We start from the raw sequence: 15,984 nt of genomic DNA on the forward strand, positions 1-15,984 counted from the left end.
TCTTTTAGATTTTCAAGACTGTCAGTTACTGGAAATCTATAATAGTAATAGTTTGTATAGTGTTTTATATTGATAATTGAGCATCCTAACTGATCTGTAATTTGTGAAAACCGTACTAATTTTAATGTCAAATATCTTCTTTATTGAAGTCTTCAGGAAGTAATCATTTATGATAGTACTATTCAGTTCAACAGAATAAGCAATTAACTGGAACAAATAATGCCCTTGTTGGTGTTGTTCAATCGCTAAGTCATGTCCGACTCTTGTGGCCTCACTAACTGCAGCATGCCACGCTTCCCTGTCCTTTATCTCCTGGAGTTTGCTCAGATTCTTGTCCATTTAGTCGGTGATGCCATCTAACCATCTCATCCTCTGCTGCCCTCTTCTCCTTTTGCCTTCAATCTTTCCCAGCATCAGGGTCTTTTCCAATGAATTGACTGACTCTTTGTAAACCTATGTACAAACAAAAGGTTACAGTGCTTGGTGGTGTATTTCCTAAACTACACATGAGTTCATTGGCAATTTATGGCGGCGTGTTTTAGCAGTGGGACGGGGGGAGGTTGGGAGAGTACGTGATGTAAGAGTTCCATAATATTAATTCTCACTTTTATGTTAGAGATGATTAAGTAGATAATGCATACCCAAACTGCAGTTTCTCTAAGGAAGGTGAATGTTGGTTGAAAACAGAAGATCTTAAAGAAAGGGAAAGAGACAATACATTAGAGCTGACAAATCAATTAAAAGTGTACACCTGGAGGAGTAATATTCTAAATTTGTAAATCATTTCATGTTGTTTTCTCTCAGCAGATGAATGGACAGATGTAATTATCCCTAGTTTATATGTAAAGGAGTTGGGACTCCAAGAGTTTGACTCAATTCCTATAGCCCTTTGTCTTTAATAATAAATATGTAACTATTGCTGTAGTAGTTTCCTAAATCTCCTGTAACAGATTTCCACAAGCTGGATGGCTTAACACAATAGAAATTTGTCATCTCACAGCTGAAAGTCCCAAATCAAGACGTCAGCAGGATTGTTTCCTTCTGAAACCACGGAGAAGAATCTGCATGCCTTGCTCTCCTAGTTCCTGGCAGTTACCATCAGACTTTTTGGCATTTTTTGGTTTATAGATGCATCACTCCAGTTTCTGCCTCCATCCTTTTCCTGTCTTTGTTCAAATTTCCCACCTTTTTAAGGACATCAATCATTGGATTACAACCCATACTAATTTAACATGACTTTATCTTAATTTGATTACATACACAAAGATCCTATTTTCAGATAAGGTCACAATCACAGGTGTCAGTAATTAGGACTTGAACATACCTTCTGGGGGACACAATTCAAACCCCAACAATGACTGTAAGTCACTGAATGAATGTAGGAGCACAAGAGCTTCACCAATTAAATTGTGTGTTTTATACTAATGGAATAGAAATACTATTTCTATACTTTTCTCCTAAATTTTCATTTTTCAAAAGTCCCATCACCAATAAGTCATTGAACTAGTAACAGCTTTCTTTCTCATGGAATGTAATTCACATACCCTGAAAGTCTCCCTTTCAAAGTATATGATTTAGTGGGTTTTAGTATAATTCATGGGGGCTCCCCAGGTGACTCAGTGGTAAAGAATCCTTCCCACCTGCCAAGCAGGAGACACAGGTTGGATTCCTGAGTTGGGAAGATGCCCTGAGAAGGAAATGGCCAAGCACTCCAGTATTCTTACCTGGGAAATCCCATAGACAAAGGGGCCTGGCAGGCTACAGTCCACGGGATCACATTGAGTCGGACAGGACTTAGTGACTAGCCACTGGACCACCAGAGAAGTCCCAGTATCTCATGGTTTTGATTTTTATTTCCCTACTGGTTAATAATGTTGAGCATGTTTTCATTTGCTTATTGGTCATTTTTAATTTTCTTCAGAGAAATGTCTACTCAGATCCTTTGCTCATTCTTTAATTGGATTACTTCTTATTATTGATTTGTATGAGTTCTTTATACATTTCAGACGCTAGACCCTATCAGATATATGGTTTGTAAAAATTTTCTTTCATTCTTTCTTATAGTGTCCTTTGTAGGACAAATTTTTTACAAAAAAGAAACTCAGTACATCTGTTTTTCCCTTGTTGCTTGTGTTTTAGGTGCCATACTATCTTTGTCCTTAAATTTACACTGTTGATCCATTTTTATAAATTAGAATAAGAAGAGAATTTCCTCCGCTTGTTAAAAGCTATCTGTGAAAAACATATATCACATAGCTTATTATACTTACTGAGGAAAGATTGAATGCTTTCTCCCTATGATTAGAAACAAAACATGGCTGTTTTCTTTCACGATTTCTGTTCATCATTATATTAGAGATTCTAGTCAATGCAATAAAGCAAGAAAAATATGTAAATAATGTAAGGCATTCATACTGGAAAGGAAAAGGCAAGACTGTCTTTAATCACAAACAATATGACTGTCTGCAGAAAAGTAATGAGTTCATTGAGGTTGAGGAGTATGAAAATCAATATACAAAAATCAGTTGTATTTCTGTATACTAACAAAGAACAACCTGAAGATGAATTAAGAAAACAATTCTGCAGTAACATCAAAGAGAATGAGAAGTTTAGGAATACTTCAACAAATTTAGTATAAGATTGGTGTACTGAAATTAAAAAGTGTTGCTGAGAGAAATTAAAGATATAAGTAAATGGAGAGCCATTTTATTAAAAGATTCCATATTCTTGATAATTTTCCCCAAATTGCTCCAAAGATTCACCAGCAGATGGGTGGTTGTGTTTTGTAGAAAGTGATGACCTTATCCTAAAGTTTATATGGGATTTCAAAAGTATAAGAAAACAGTTTTGTAAAAGAAGAACAAACATGGAACATTCACACTTAACTCAAAATTTACTGTAAAGCTATAGCAGTTAAGGCAATATGATAATAGCATGATGAAAATAACGAAGCAGCTAACAGAATCAAGAAATAAACCTTCATTTGTTATCACTTGTTTTTGTTTTGTTTTGTTTACAAAGTATTGTAATTGAGGTAATTCAGTGGGTAAAAGAATATTCTTTTAACAAATGGTGCTAGGACATTTGGATATCCACATGGAAAAAATTAATTTAGAGCCTTACCTCACACAGTATATAAAAATTAATTCAAAATGGATTGTAGACCTAAATGTAAGAGTTAAAGTTGTAAAATATCTCCATGACCTTTGGGTTTCTGCAAAGGCAAAGCCTTTTTTAGGTGTGCTGTTGCTGCTGCTGCTGCAAAGTCGCTTCAGTCGTGTCTGCCTCTGTGTGACCCCATAGACGGCAGCCCACCAGGCTTTCCCGTCCCTGGGATTCTCCAGGCATTAACACTGCAGTGGGTTGCCATTTCCTTCTCCAATGCATGAAAGCGAACAGTGAAAGTGAAATCACTCAGTCATGTCCGACTCTTAGCGACCCCATGGACTGCAGCCTACCAGGCTTCCCCGTCCGTGGGATTTTCCAGGCAAGAGTACTGGAGTGGGTTGCCATTAGCTTCTCCGTTTTTAAGTATGACAAACAGTCATTAAGTTAAGAAAAAAATGATAAGTTGGACTTCATAAAAATTTTAGAGTTTGCCTTTCAAAAAAACCCACTATTATATAAATGAAGACAAGCCACAGATACGTGAAAACATTTACAAATCATTCATGTGATTAGATTCTTATACCCAGAATATAAAAATGACCAATTGGTTATTAATGCAAAAACATCAGCCAATTTAAAACTTGGTAAAAGATTTGAATAGGCAGTTTATAAAAGAGATAGGGAAGCATGGCTAAAAACACATGATAATATTCTCAACATCATTTGTCATTGAAGTGATGTCGCTCAGTCATGTCCGACTCTTTGTGACCCCATGGACTGCAGCCTGCCAGGCTCCTCCGTCCATGGGATTTTTCCAGACAAGAGTACTGGAGTGGGTTGCTATTTCCTTCTCCAGGGGAATCTTCCTGACTAAGGGATCAAACCTGGGTCTCCCACAATGTAGGCAGATGAATTACCATCTGAGCCACCAGGGAAGTCATTTGTCATTAGGAAAATACAAATTAAAGCCACAGTGAAATAACACCTTATATCCACCGCAGCGACTGTCTTCCTGATTATGTATGTAAGAACATGAAAACATTATGTCCACACACAGAGTTAAACATGAATGTTTTTAGTATGTGGTATTTAAATTAGCTAAACTAAAGACAGTGTATAGATCCACCAACTCAGCTGGTGAATGGATAAACAAAACGTGACTTATCCATACATTGGAATACTATTCTGCAATAAAAAGTAATAATACATGATACAATTTGGATGAATCCTGAAAAAAATTATGCAAAATAAGTCAGATGCAAAAGATTTTGTATATTTTCATTCCATCTGTATGAAATATCCAGAAAAGGCAAATGTTTGGAGACCAAAATCAAATTAGTGATAGTAGGTGAGAATGAGGTTTGACTGCAGACAGTCTTGAGGGATCTTTGGTGATGAGAATGTTCAACAGCTGAATTCTGATGATGGTTGCATAGCTCCTTAAATATTCTAAATGTGTACACTAAAAATGGTGAATTTTAGCACATGTAAATTATACCTCAATAAAGGTATTTTTAAAAAGGGAATCAAGTGACATTCAAAGAGTCTGTGTTATTAGTTTAAAATCATATGTGAAATATTTATTATAATAAATGTTAACAATAAAGAGAGCTATATTGTGCTTTAAATAGAACATGAAAGCATATTAGGGGCAGAATTACTCCTCTTCATTAAGGACAAAAGAATCCTTAATGAATTTAAACTTTAGCAGAAGTGATCCAAGGAAAGCTAATGAAATAAAACTCCCTTTTGATGATTGTGAAGCCTAGGAATGAATGTGTAAGGGAGACCTTATACATGAAACCACCTTCTATAAAACTTTAAACTTCAGAATACAGCTTTATCAGCTATGTACCTAAACATCATTGCACATATTTAAATGTACTGTTTAATTATAAAAAGTAATTATACCTAGAGTTATTTGATAGCATCACTAAAGATGTACATTTCAATTTTGTCCTTTTTAGTTCACAACAGGAAAAATAGCATTTTACCTTTAAAAATGAATGATTCTAATAAATTAATTAAGTCATTAGAAGTCTGACATCAGTTTTGCAAGTTCATTCTGACCTGAAGTGAACATTCACAAGTGATTGTAAATGACTGTATATATACAGAAGAAAAGTGACTAGGTAACCTGAATAGATGAGGGTATCTATGCTTTTGGAAGGTTGCTACTATTTACTCAGATACTCACTGAAATTGCCATTGTGAAAAAAAAATTGTCAATCAAGATGAAGATATAAAAGTGCATTGAAAATTCAATTAAAAAGTAATTTTACTTTCAAATGGCTTGCAAATATAGATGTTAAGTTTGAAATGAATGTTGTTAATGACCATAGCTGAGAGAGTTACATACCTGCTGATCACTAAAATATTATAATAAATGAGGTTGATTTTCCCGTTGACTACCCTGTTTTTTCTTAATGTGGTGTCATTACTTTTTATATCACATTGCTGACCCTTAGCTATCAATGCTCACTTACAGATGTAAGAAATGTATTAACTCGTACTTAAAAAAAAACAACAGAAACAAATGTGTATTTAAGTGCAAGAGGAGTGATGCAAGTATTGCTTGTCTTTTTCTGCTTTGTTAAGTCACAGGAGGTTTTAGATGGTGAAAACCAAGCCTGTATTACAAGTGAAGAGATGTTTTACAAGCAGCCTTCCTTAGCAACTAAATTGTCCCCAAAAAAGCACATAAGCGTAATGAAGCTTTTAAGTCATCACACATATGCATTTATACTCTCTCTCATGAATGACTAATTTTAATTTTTTTAAGTAGCAATTCAGCTTACTTTCAGAACCATTTAAGCTTAGCACATGATTTTGTTTTCCCTTCAAAACCAACTATTCTTGATTATGAGATAGAGAAGTTTTACATATTTATTTTTGCAAAGACAGTGGAATAAAACCTCATCATCATTTGAGTGGCTTAGTCCTAATACCTCTGTCCTAAGCAGGGCACATGATCATTTAGGATTTCTTCTAGAAATCAGTCAAAATAGATTTAACTGAGAACTGTTTTGTGCAAACCAAACCTGACCTCCATAAGGGTAAAGTCATGCCATGCACCCATCTTGTGGTTCTTATCAAGCTTTGTTAGCCCAGGGGGCTAACTTTTCTTAATATATATATTGGGTTATGTTAAAAGACCTGCTATAGAAAGGAATATATTTCTACATAGTCTTCAGAAATATTCTGTCTGGAATCTGTCAGGTTCTAACTTTGATTTCACTCAACTCTTGCAGAAGTGGCACCTTCTCTGGGAAGCCATCCCTGACTACCTCATCTGAAATAATACTTTTTACCCCATCTCCATCAGCTTGTTGTGCTTTACTTTTATTTATAGTCCTTATTGAGAGCTGACGCATTATATGTCTCATTGTTCACTTGCTTCTTGTTTATTACTGATGTCTTCTTCGATTAACACATACGCCTCATGAAGGCAGGGACTTTGTTTGATTCACTATGACATCCCCAGTATTTCCTTCCAGACTTGACACTAAGTAGGTGCATAAAAAGGGCTCCCCTGGTGACTCAGGTGGTAAAGAATCCACCTGCAATGCAGGAGTCTTGGGTTTGATCCCTGGGTTGGGAAGATCCCCTGGAGGAGGGCATGGCTACCACTCCAGTATTCTTGCCTGGAGAATCCTCATGGACAGAGGAGTCTGGTGGACTGCAGTTCATGGGATCACAAAGAGTCAGACACAACTGAGTGACTAAGCACACACACACACAGGTGCATAATAAATAGATAGGCAAATATATGATTCCAGTAGGGTTTCAACAAAGACAGTTCAGCATCTGTTTCCCAGTTTACTACAAAACTCTCAGCCAAGCTCTGTGAGATGCTTTGATAACCAGGATATGGTCTCAGTCCTCAGGGACCTCTCAGGCCAATAGAAGAGACAGATTGTAGTTAGCAACCTACAGTGACACCCATATTTTTTCACCAAGACTCAAAGCGGCAGGATGAAGGATGTCATGGCTGACAACCCTGCCCATTCCCACTTTCAGTTTGGAGGTTGGCACATCAGTAGAGGATAATGTGGTCACGTATAGGCCAGTCAGATTTTAGTTATAACAATATTAAAGGAGATAGTGGTTAGTACCTAGGTAGAGTTATTTCTGTGCCAGGCACTGGTCTGAACATTTTATGTATTTTACTTATGCACTCCTCACAACAATCCTGTGAGTACTGTTAGTATTCCATATTTTACTGCTGAGGAAACTAATGCACAAAAGGGTAACTAAGCTGCCCAGTGTCACACAGCTAAAAATGGTGAAGCCAAAATTTGAACCCAAAACATCTGGCTTCAGAATTATTGCTCTTAATCTTCATGGCCTATTTCCCTACTTGTTAATGATTAGTCTAATATAATGACTATTGCTAAAAAAGCAAAAATGTCAGTACTTGCAAACTATGTTTCCAACTCAAGATGACAACACTGATGAATTTTTAACAATTTTTTCTTCATCCAAATTGCAGAAATTCAACTTCTCTTGTGCTTATGCATACAAATTCAGACTACTTTGTGGAATTTAGAAGGAGAGATTGCTTGAAACTGTAATACGGAAATTGGAATACCAAATTCTAAACCCTTTTAAACTCAATTAAAATATTACTAGCAAGTTGTAAAACTGAGATATATGAGACCACATTTTCAGTTCAGTTCAGTCGCTCAGTCATGTCTGACTCATTGCAACCCTATAAACCACAGCACACCAGGCCTCCCTGTCCATCACCAACTCCCGGACTCCACCCAAACCCATGTCCATTGAGTCGGTGATGCCATCCAACCATCTCATCCTCTGTCGTCCCCTTCTCCTCCTGCCCTCAATCTTTCCCAGCATCAGGGTCTTTTCAAATGAGTCAGCTCTTCACATCACGTGGCCAGAGTATTGGAGTTTCAGCTTCAGCGTCAGTCATACCAGTAAACACCCAGGACTGATCTCCTTTAGGTTGGACTGGCTGATCTCCTTGCAGTCCAAGGGACTCTCAAGAGTCTTCTCCAACACCACAGTTCAAAAGCATTAATTCTTCAGCGCTCAGCTTTCCTTATAGTCCAACTTTCACATCCATACAAGACCACTGGAAAAGCCATAGCCTTGACTAGACGGACCTTTGTGGACAAAGTAATGTCTCTGCTTTTCAATATGCTGTCTAGGTTGGTCATAACTTTCCTTCCAAGGAGTAAGCGTCTTTTAATTTCATGGCTGCAGTCACCATCTGCAGTGATTTTGGAGCCCCCAAAAATAAAGTCTGACACTGTTTCCACTGTTTCCCCGTCTATTTCCCATGAAGTGATGGCACTGGATGCCATGATCTTAGTTTTCTGAATGTTGAGCTTTAAGCCAACTTTTTCACTCTCCTCTTTCACTTTCATCAAGAGGCCCTTTAGTTCCTCTTCACTTTCTGCCATAAGAGAAATTGATGCATGTCATCTGCATATCTGAGGTTATTGATATTTCTCCTGGCAATCTTGATTCCATCCCAGTGTTTCTCATCATGTACTCTGCATAGAAGTTAAATAAGCAGGGTGACAATATACAGCCTTGACGTACTCTTTTTCCTATTTGAAGCCAGTCTGTTATTCCATGTCCAGTTCTAACTGTTGCTTCCTGACCTGCATACAGGTTTCTCAAGAGGCAGGTCAGATGGTCTGGTATTCCCATCTCTTTCAGAATTTTCCACAGCTTATTGTGATCCACACAGTCAAAGGCTTTGGCATAGTCAATAAAGCAGAAATAGATGTTTTTCTGGAACTCTCTTGCTTTTTTGATGATCCAGCAGACGTTGGAAATTTGATCTCTGGTTCCTCTGCCTTTTCTAAAACCAGCTTGAACGTCTGGAAATTCACGGTTCACGTATTGCTGAAGCCTGGCTTGGAGAATTTTGAGCATTATTTTACTAGCGTGTGAGATGAGTGCAATTGTGTGGTAGTTTGAGCATTCTTTGGCATTGCCTTTTCTTTGGACATGACGACTCATAAAGTTGACTATAGTTACTGACCTAAGAGCACCAAGGAGGGGTGGAAAAAGTTCAGTTATAAGGTTGAAAACATGCTGTAGGAAGTAAGAAAATAAAAGTGATTATTTTTAATTTGGAGATCCAAGATGTTTTCAAGGAGTAGGTGGCATATCTAACCCAAACTGTGATGGATGAATATAGTTCAGGTGACATAATAAGAGAAGGGACTTTCCAAGGGAAATGCATAAGCAAAGGCATGGAAAATACAAAAGAATGGAGTATGTTTAAGTAGAAGTGAGAGTGCCGGTATTGTCATTGTGGCAGCCCACTCCGGTGTCCCATCATGTGTCCTCTGGACCCACCTCTGGTGTCAGCTGCAGCTGCAGAGATCAATTTGATGTCTTAGTGTCTAAAATCTAGTTTCCTCACCTACAAAATGGATGATGAATATACTACCTGTAGTGAAGAATTGATGTGAGACTTAATAAGAGAACGTCTGTGGAATGTGCTAAGAACAGCTACTTAAGAATAGTTGTTTTCCCCACACTCCCTCCAGAGTACATTTCCATCTCTTAGCTACTTCCATATCTCTAGTACCTTGTTCTATACCTCTAAGGCATTGACTGACTGTTAGTTGAATTAATTAATGAATCGGGAGGAAAATTTGAATAGAAGACCTTGAAGTTGAGTCGTTATTAGTGATGCTGGGCTACAGAGTAGGACTGTTCATCTAAGTCACTAAATGGAATAAAAATATTGGTTGTCATTGTGGAAGAGGTTTAGGTTTAGATTAAAACTTGTTCTCTTTAAAGTCACCCAGAATGATGACAGTAGAGGAAAATTGTGATTCAGGTGCTAGAATTGCCCAGAAGTACGAAGAAATGTTATAAAAAAAAAAAAGCAGTAGATGACAAATCAATATAGACTAGACTTAAGGGAAAATAGTTTTTAATGGTTTAAAATTTTTAAATGTTAGCATTAAATTCAAATGCATATGGACCATTCACCAGTCTTATGTTGGGTCATACAGTGTCTTAGTATTTTTTTTTTTATGAAAAGCAAATTTTATCAAGTATGTTTTCTGATCACAGTGGGATTAAATTAAAAATCAATAGTAATTAAATATATAAGGGAAAAAATACTGTACTGTTTGGAAATTGAATAGCACATTTCTAAGTAATCCAAGATTCAAAGAAAAAAATCATATGGAAATTAGAAAATATTTCAAACTGAATAAAAGTTACAATACAACATAATCAGAATTTGTGGGATGCAGCTATGATAATGCTTAGAGGAAAGCTTGTCATTTTAAATGCCTGTATGAGAAAAGAGAAAGGTCTAAAATTAATTATCTAACTTTCCATCCTAGGAAGCTAATGGGAAAAAAGAACAAATCCAAAATAAGTAGAAGGAAAGAAATTATAAAAATAAGATCAGGAAGCAGTAAAATTGAAAAGAAAGAAAAGTTTTTCAACAGCAAAAATTGTTTCTTTTAAAAAAAATGGACTTGGTAAACCACAACAAGATTGATGTACTTAAAAAGAGAGAAGTCACAAATTACCAGTGTCAGGAATGAGAGGGGATACCACTACAGATCCTACTGATCTTACAAAAAAGGAATTTATCATAATAAAGTCAACAATCTTAAATGAAAATTGCAACTTACCAAAACTGAAACAAGAAAAATTGGAGATCTTAGTAGCCCTGTAAACCTATTAAATTGAAGTATAACCTTAATCTTCCTAGAAAGAAAACTACAGGCACAGATGGTAAAGAATCTGCCTGTAATGCAAGAGACCTGGGTTTGATTCCTGGGTTGGGAAGTTCTCCTGTAGAAGGAAAAGGCAACCCACTCCAGTATTCTTTCCTGGAGAGTTCCATGGACAGAGGAGCCTAGCAAGCTTCGGTCCATGGGGTTGCAAAGAGTTGGAAGCTACTGAGCAACTTAACATTAAAGAATAATCAGCAGCATTGAAAGAGACACGTGTACCCCAATGTTCATCGCAGCACTGTTTATAATAGCCAGGACATGGAAGCAACCTAGATGTCCATCAGAAGATGAATGGATAAGAAAGCTGCAGTACATATACACAATGGAGTATTACTCAGCCATTAAAAAGAATACATTTGAATCAGTTCTGATGAGGTGGATGAAACTGGAGCCGATTATACAGAGTGAAGTAAGCCAGAAAGAAAAACACCAATACAGTATACTAATGCATATATATGGAATTTAGAAAGATGGTAACAATAACCCTGTATGCGAGACAGCGAAAGAGACACAGATGTATAGAACAGTCTTTTGGACTCTGTGGGAGAGGGTGAGGATTGGATGATTTGGGAAAATGGCATTGAAACATGTATAATATCATATATGAAACGAATCGCCAGTCCAGGTTCGATGCATGATACTGGATGCTCAGGGCTGGTGCACTGAGATGACCCAGAGAGATGGTACGGGGAGGAAGGAAGGAGGAGGGTTCAGGATGGGGAACATGTGTATACCTGTGGCGGATACATGTTGATGTATGGCAAAAGCAATAAAATATTGTAAAGTAATTAACCTCCAACTAAAATAAATTATATTTTTTTAAAATAAACATTTTTAGATAATAGAGGAGGAAACACTTCCCAAATCACTTTCTGGAATTAAACTCTGTTATCAAAACCTGACATAGATATTTTAAGAAAATTATGTACCAGTGCCCCTCATGAACATAAGTGTAAAAATCCTCAACAGAAATGCTAGCACAATTGAAACTTACACCCAGAATATAAGGTTGGTTCCACATTTGAAAAGCAATCACCATAATTCAGCATATAGACAGAATCAAGGAGAAAGATAATAGGATCGTTTATCAATACAGAAAAAAACATTTTACAAAAGTCTACACCTTTTCATGATTTAAAAAGTCTCAAAAAACTAGAAATAGAAGAAAAGTTTCTCTGATAAAAGAAACCTGCATCTAAAATCATATTTAGTAGAAACTTAGTGAACATTTTCCCCTTATGATAAAGAACAGGGCAAGATCTTATACTCTCATCACTTCTGTTCCATATATTGTGGAGATCCTAACCAAGACAGTAATGCCAGAAAAAATAAATAAAAGGTATAAAAATTGATAAAAACAAAAGTTGAAATCTTTACTTACTGAAGACATGGTTGTATATGTAGAAAATTCTCAGAGACCTAGCAAACCACTACTAAAACTAATGAGTGAATTAAATAAGGTCATAGGAGACAAGGTCTATATACAAAACTCAATGGTATTTCTATATACTATCCTGCTTATTTTACTTATATGCAGAGTACATCATGAGAAACGCTGGGCTGGAAGGAGCACAGGCTGTAATCAAGATTGCCGGGAGAAATATCAATAACCTCAGATGACACCACCCTTATGGCAGAAAGTAAAGAAGAACTAAAGAGCCTCTTGATGAAAGTGGAAGAGGAGAGTGAAAAAGTTGGCTTAAAGCTCAAAGCTCAACATTCAGAAAACTAAGATCATGGCATCCAGTCCCATCACTTCATGGCAAATAGATGGGGAAACGTGGCTGACTTTATTTTTCTGGGCTCCAAAATCACTCCAGATGGTGATTGCAGCCATGAAATTAAAAGACGCTTACTCCTTGGAAGAAAGATTATGACCAACCTAGACAGCATATTAAAAAGCAGAGGCATTAGTTTGCCAACAGGATCGTTTAGTCAAGGCTATGATTTTTCCAGTAGTCATGTATGGATGTGAGAGTTGGACCATAAAGAAAGCTGAGCACCGAAAAATTGATGCTTTTGAACTGTAGTGTTGGAGAAAACTCTTGAGAGTCCCTTGGACTGCAAGGAGATCCACCCAGTCCATCCTAAAGGAAATCAGTCCTGAAGATTCATTGGAAGGACTGATGTTGAAGCTGAAACTCCAATACTTTGGCCACCTGATGCAAACAGCTGACTCATTTGAAAAGAGCCTGATGCTGGGAAAGATTGAAGGCGGGAGGAGAAGGGGATGACAGAGATGAAATGGTTGGATGGCATCACTGACTCAATGGACATGAGTTTGAGTAGGCTCTGGGAGTTGGTGATGAACAGGGAGGCCTGGCGTGCATCAGTCCATGGGGTCGCAAAGAGTCAGACACGACTGAGTGACTGAACTGAACTGAAAGCATTGTGAAACAAATTAAACAAGGCCCAAATAAACGGAGAGAGATATCATGCAAATAGATTGAAAGACTCAATATAGTTCTCCTTAAATTGATCAATAGATTCAACACAATCCAGTTAAAACTCTCAATAACTTTTATTTTTTTAGCAGAAAATAAGAGGATCTTAAAATCTGTATGGAAAAGCAAAGGCCAAACAGATCTTAGACAAAACCAACTTGAAGAGTTTCTTTACCTAGTTTTAAGACTTACTGTGAATCTACAGTAATGAAAGCGGTGTGACATTGGTGTAAGAATGGGTAAATGAAGCAAATGGATTAATATGGAGTAAAGAGTCCAGAAATACACACACATACATATTTATACTCGATTGAATTTCAGCAAAGCACCAAGACATTTCAGTGAGTGAAGAAGTCTTTAATAAATGATGGTAGCACAGCTGGATAAACATACAGAAGGGAAAGAACCATACCCAGTACCTCACACAGTACAGAGAACTTGCTGTGAGATAAATCGTAGGCTAAATGTAGAAACTGAAGCTATAAAGATGTGAAAGGAAACAGAAAAGTACTTTCTGTTTCTACTTTGGAGTAGGTGAGGATTTTTTAAGACAGAAAGCACCTCTATAAATAATGATCAACTGGACATCATGAAAATTAAAAACTTCTGCTAATTAAAATTCATCATTAAGCAATAAGCTAATCTAGATAAAGCATATGTGAGTCTTCTGTGTTCTATTCTTGATACTTTTCTCTAACTTAGAGATTATTTCCAAATAAAAAGATACCATTACGATAACATGCAAGAAAATACTCAGTTTATATATATATAAACACACAAAACATATACATAAATAAGATTGAACACTAAAATCTGTACATTTCAGTTATACAAATCTTACCCCAATAAATAGAGACCATATCTGTTTATCTTTATGATATCTGTTCATCATGCATGGTAGAATGTTCACCCTCTTGTAGGCTCCTGTTGTGCACAATACATTATTATAAACTCCTTACCTTAGCATAAAGCCCCAGCATGATTTCGTCTATTACCTCTCCTTTCTATCTCATGTCTCTCTCTTATGTATTAAGTAATAGCCCTGCTGACTTTACTGTCTGAAGTAGTTTATTTCTTGATGTTTTCTAGTTCAGTCTCTTTTTTTTCTCCTTCATTGCATTTGGGATAACTTGCATTTGTTTTTTCTCATTATACTTTTTTTACCTTCCTTTTCCACTGGACTAGAAGCTCTTGCCTGGAAAATCCCGTGGGCGGAGGAGCCTGGTAGGCTGCAGTCCATGGGGTCTCGAAGAGTCGGACAGGACTGAGGGACTTCACTTTCACCTTTCACTTTCATACACTGGAGAAGGAAATGGCAACCCACTCCAGTGTTCTTGCCTGGAGAATCCCAGGGACGGGGGAGCCTGGTAGGCTGCCGTCTGTGGGGTCGCACAGAGTCGGACACAACTGAAGCGACTTAGCAGCAGCAGCAGAAGCTCTAGGAAGGTCGAGATCCTGATTTTTTTCACTGTTGTATTCCCCAATGTATACCTAGGATGTTGGCTTGGCTCAGGGAATATTGGTTGAAAAAGTGAATGAATGAATGAATGTTCCTATTGTTCCATCTGTTGATGAAGTGGGAGTATACTCAGATAGTCCTCTCTTTGGAGTTTGGTCCATACCTCTTCAAATAAAAATGACATAGTCTTATCCCTACAAGCAAAGCAAATCTTAATAAAATGGTGTCTCAAATAAGTTTTTGGTTGATGGCAATCAAACATTTTGTTTGATTCAAGGGAATTTTTTGTTCTCATTTTCTTTGCAAAATTGCTGTATGTATAGTCTTTCATTTCTTAATCAGTACTTGCTACTGAAGAGAGTTAATAGCAGCCCTTTTGACAGTGCCTTACAAACATATTAGATCCTGAATCCTATGGTAAAATGTTTGAGCACACTAACCAACCATATGGATACATTTATTATTTCAAATATATATAAACATATTGCTGTACTATATATGTAATGAAAGTTACATAAATACACTTTAAAAGGTTGGTATGAAAGGTGATCTAATATTTTTTGCCTCCATTCCAAGTGTATATCCCACTTTGAATATGGTACCTTAGGGCAGATATTCTAATTTTCTTATCTCTGTAAGGGTAAAACCTCAGTAGTGTTAACACTTACATTTTAAACCTTAACTCTGACAATGACTTGAAAGGCTTTATTGCTTTTTAAATGAATTTATGGTATTGTTTAGTGCAGGTAGGGTAGAATTTTTAGATCTGGGGAATATTCTGAAATCATTTCTCCTAATATTTATCGTACCTATTTTTTAACATTGCTCAGTGATAGTTTTAATAAGATTAGAAAAGTGGGAAGGGGAGGCAAGGGAGAGGTCTGGAAAAGCCTGTGTTATTTACACTATAGTTAATTGCACTATAAATATTGGTAGCAGTATATTTGAATGAAATGTCTTCTTGAGGAATTGCTAATTGTAGAAAATTTGCAGTTAGTGCACCCAGACAGAGTTGCTCAAAAATGGGGTAAATACCACTATTATTTGAGAATAAAAAAACAGTTTTTAAGGAAGCATCAATACTTAAGTATAGCACCCTGAAACAGGTTTGGCTATTTTAAGCCTGCTCTGTTACCTCTGAGACCTAAAAGAAGCAGAACATAAAAATGAGCCTCTATCAGTTTGAAGCAAACCTAATCTCTGTGATCATAGCTGTGGTCTAAATCTA

The 15,984-nt window shown here is 36.7% G+C and overlaps 1 protein-coding gene across 3 annotated transcripts in view; it reads left to right on the forward strand.

The window, feature by feature from the left end:
• The window catches only part of CFAP20DC (CFAP20 domain containing), a 256,995-nt gene that overhangs the window by 74,990 nt on the left and 166,021 nt on the right, over positions 1–15,984 (forward strand). The gene's annotated exons all lie outside the window — the stretch shown is intronic.

The sequence above is a fragment of the Capricornis sumatraensis genome, chromosome 10 (genome assembly GCF_032405125.1).
Source record: "Capricornis sumatraensis isolate serow.1 chromosome 10, serow.2, whole genome shotgun sequence".
NCBI classification, from domain to species: Eukaryota; Metazoa; Chordata; class Mammalia; order Artiodactyla; family Bovidae; genus Capricornis; species Capricornis sumatraensis.